Here is a 4,662-nt window from a genome sequence, read left to right as displayed (position 1 = left end):
TGAAATATCCCAGGCCTTTGATATCTTTGCCACTGAAAAAAATCAAGGCATTCTACCAGAAGAGATAATTTGGCAATGGTGAGGTGGAGGAAAATTTATCAAAGGGGAAAATTCCAGAGAACTAATACCAAGGCCCACAATCTTGAAAATCTATTCATTTGTTTCCAGAGATGTCTCCTCACTAGCACGTGGCTCCTGCGTAGGACGTTCAGGGACTGTCTTTGGTATTACAGATACTTTAGCCTTTTAGGTACCCAAGCATCTTCCTTTTAACCATTTGAGTTGTGAGTTTCCCAGAGTGAAATTGACATACCTAATTCTTAGAAAAGACCGTCTTGACCACAAGGCCAACATGTAACGTGAGGATAGGCAGGCCACAGCAGTGCCACATTTAAAGGGCTCCCACTCAAACCGTAGACACTGAAGATCCACATGATGATCTGAAAAAATTTTCAGGAGATGACAGTAAAATGTCATACTTGAATAAAAGTGAATAATATAATTTGAGGACAAATGAAAGGAAAGTATCTTGAGTAAGGGGTTCTTGTTCCGAATCCCCAATAAATATTTTCATTGATGGAATAGAAATATCACGTGGATCATCATGTGAATAAAAAGCTGCTCCCTAAAGCAATGCCATGTTGCCCACAGGCTCTGCTAAGTATATTCATTCTCACCTTGGACGTCCCCAGACAACTGTGCTGTATAGATTTTTATATGAGTGTTCTGTGTCTGTTCTTTCAGAGAGAGTATATTACATGACTATCAGTATTTCTGCTTATTTTATACATAGCTCCCTTCCTAATTTTTTGCTTGTGATCGGTTATGTGATTGAAAACTACCTTAAATGGTAAAATTACCTTAATGGTAATTAGAATTGTGTATAAATTAAGAGTAACTAGGATTTAAACAAAGGGTTGAAGAGCTTTTCTATGGAGAAAAGGTAGGAGTTTCAGATCGTGGATTTTATAAAATTTCCCGGGATCGTCAGAGAGCTTTTTCATTTGTTTCTTGGTTCTCTGTTCTGTTGTGGCTAGATGAGGTTGCCAAGTAGCAGAGTTCTTGTCACATAATGGGAGTCTCAGAAAAATTTGAAAGGTAAGCACAAGTGAGAAGACAGGTTTTTTTTTCTTCTGTCTTTTTACCTACAATGGCAGAAATTCCTTAGTGTGTTCAGATCGGAAGGTCTCAGTGGGAGTTCTCACCTATACGTTTCTGCCACAGGATAAGAAATAACTTTGTTATTCTTAGGCAGGCATTTTGCTTTAGGAACTGAATTGGAAATTAATACTTTTCACTTTGGATTTTCTCCCTGAGGACATAAAAGTATTTTGAAGTGTTAACACCCAAATTCCCTTTGAGTCAGACAGGATGAAATTGAAGTATCTATGTCTTTAAAAGAAAATGTGACATAGTCTTCCTACAGTTATCACTGGTGTTAATAATATCTGTGCTCCTAGCATTTATTACGTGGCATCTTAGGTGTGCAGGGAAACTTTAATGAAGACTCTCCATTTTTTTTAAGGGGTAGTAATTATCATGCGGCCCCGTATTTATCCCTATGGAAATGTGAAGCTCAGGCAGAATAAAATCAAGGAAGGTTGATGGCCATGGGCCCTGAAACAAATGAGGAAAGAATAAAATGGGATCTGGACTTGGCCTTTTCGACCAGACCCTCCCCCCCCCCAAACTTCCTTCTTGACAAAGATTAATGGGATCAATGTGACTCAAGCTCAGACTTTAGAGCAAAGCCTTTGCAAGCCTAGGAGCACAAAAAAACTTCACAAAGGGCCAAGAGAGTTCGATTTCTGGGTGAACTTTAGATATGTGAGTTCTATAATCAATAGCCTTCCTCTGTGATCTTAAAAAAATCCAAAGATCGATCAATTGATTTTTTAAAAAATTCACCGCACTAAACAAGTGGTTTAAAAATAATAAATAGAATGGAATTAATGAGCTTTGCCTGGCCTGTAAAAACAAAGTATGCTGCATGAATTGTCCCAAACGTCATTCTCTAAAGTTATTGAACTTGGTGCTCCATACATTATATTTTGCCCAAAAAGTCTTGCAGAGAAAACTCTTTTTTCTTACTTAGAGTGATGGCAAAAGTGAAGAGCCATAGAAGAACCTAAATAAATATGTATAGGTTTTGGTTGAATAAATGGGTTAAATGTGACAATTTATAATAATAAAAACACAGACAGCTCAAAGAGAGGGCTGCACAGCACAAGGCAAGTTCTGATGAAGAAATAGGAAAGCTGATTAACATTCACACGTATAATACTCTGTTTGTATTATTATTATTGGAATGCAATAGAAATCAACACAATGATTAGGTTGTTGGTTTCATATTACGTAAGTGACCCAAGTCAACTATTTTGTAATACTGCATTCAGTGACAAATACAGTAATAGATTTAAGAAGCCAGAAGGGGAAGAGAGCAATTCCCTTTTAAGAAAGAAGCTTAACAGAAGTGAAACTATGCAAAGCAGTTAAAAAGCAACATCAACCAATTATTTGCAAAATCACTTCCTCATGAACAAAAGTCTTTGGAAGACACTGATGCCGGTAGTTTTGCTGGTTGACAAAAAATCATGAGAAGCCTTGATAAGATCAGATGGAATTATGTTTAAACCATAAGTAAAGAAAGAAGGCAGGCAGGACTGAGCTATTCTGTCTTTTGGGAAGCAATGAGCAGGGACCTGAGGTCTGGGATTTTTTTGTTTGTCCTGAGAAGACAAAATGGCAAGATGAAAGCCCATGGGCAGGGGACTTTCTGACGCTCAGGTCCAAGCAGAGGGAAGGTGATGTGGGAGGAGCCAACAGCAGGTGTCTTCCTCAGCTGTCCCAAGCCTTGAAGACAGGGTGAAAAAAATCAGCCTAGTCCGTCAGGTGACAGCGGGTGGCCGCCAATGACAGAGTAAAGAAGGTTGGACTGAGAGCTTGTGGAGCAGACCCAATGGGACATGGGGCAAGTTACTGCAGCTATCAGCCTGTCTCCTCGTCCGTAAACTGAACCACTGAGGTCCTTTCTACTCTACAACTCGATCCTGTACCAGGCATCTTGTTTCTTGCTCTAGGCATCTTATTTCTTTTAACTTGCATTCCTTAAAATAATCTTATGCTGTTCATTGTTAAGGGAATCGGGTCATACGACACACTTTAGCAAAGTGATTATTTAGAAAAGGATATACTCAAGTGTTGAAATTTGTGTGTAGGTGTGTGTGTATAACACAAGTAAGTCAACTAATCTCTCAGTCGTTAGTGATGGCTGCCAAACTTGCAGGCACTGGGTATTAGGAGACTATAACACTTTTCAGTGATTGAAATCACTTCATAGGACATCGTTGAATAAGTAGTATCTGCAAGATTTCTCTGTCTCTGTTTTTCTCTCTGTCTCTTTCTGCCTCCAGCCCCACCCCAGCTTAGGAGGGATGTATGATAAAATGTAATTACATAGTTTTTATAATTTCCCTCAATTGTATTTTTTCTTAGAGAAAAAGACTATCAAGTAGTTTCAAGTACTCATTCCACTCTAGCCAATATGTTCTTGAAAAATGGGTGAAGGGAAACACAGGTCCAACTTTTACAGAGAGAAAATAACAAAAAAGGAAGGATTATATATTTTTCACCTATATATCCTGCCCCACCTTCCTAAGCATCAATGTCCATACATAGTTGTTGAATTGAATAAAAAGAAAATAATGACACTACTAATCAATTCAGAAGAAAAGATGTTGCTAAAATAAAATAGTTGAAGAGTTATGACCATAGAAGAAAAAAATTATTTTCACAGCACAATAGTGAGGACCAAGCAAAACATTGGATTGGCTTTTGAATTTTAAATTTAATTTCCAGAAAAGGAAAGCTAAAATACACTCTGCAGAATTATGGAAAGCATAGAAGGATCTTGAGTCATAGATTTATTTTTTTCTTTCTAGGAAGAAAGTCAGAAAGATGAGGTAGAAATTCTCATTTCACAGAGTCAGTGATTACCTTCTCACAGTATTGAAGTATGCATGTATTTTTTTTCAGTTATTAAAGTAAATGAAAACATTATTACAAAAAATCATGAGAGCTAGCTTGAATTGTGTGGCAGAGACTGCTAAGTATTCTTCAATATATATTTCCCTTCCTTACTAAGAAAGAAGCCCTTAATTTTCAGATGGGCACAAGGCTACCAAGAATAAAGAGTACAATTCCTAGCTTTCCTTGCAGCTAAATTTAGGGGGGACTAAATTTTGGTTAATGGGATGTAAGCAGAAGTAGTATATGCAACTTCTGAGGCATGCCCTTAAATGAAAGAAGCACCTTTCTCTGTCCCTTTTTCCTCCTTTTTGGCTGGGATACAAATGCAATGGCTGGCACTTTAGCAGCCATTTTGAGTCATGTTAGAACTTGAGAATGGCAGGACACAAAAAGAACCAATGAGAATGAACCTGGGTCCTTGTCTCTAGGGAATCCAAGTCCAGCTCTTTGTTGACTATTTCCAGGATTTTGAAATATGAAAAGGTATAGACCTCTACCTTGTTTAAGCCACTGTCTTTTTTCTCCCTTCCTTCCTTCCTCTCTCCCTCCCTCCATCCCTCCTCTCTCTCTTTCTTTTTCTTTCTTTCTTTCTTTCTTTCTTTCTTTCTTTCTTTCTTTCTTTCTTTCTTTCTT

This window comes from Phoca vitulina, unplaced genomic scaffold, assembly GCF_004348235.1.
Source record: "Phoca vitulina isolate PV1807 unplaced genomic scaffold, GSC_HSeal_1.0 scaffold25, whole genome shotgun sequence".
NCBI classification, from domain to species: domain Eukaryota; kingdom Metazoa; phylum Chordata; class Mammalia; order Carnivora; family Phocidae; genus Phoca; species Phoca vitulina.
This window is presented reverse-complemented; position numbering follows the sequence as displayed.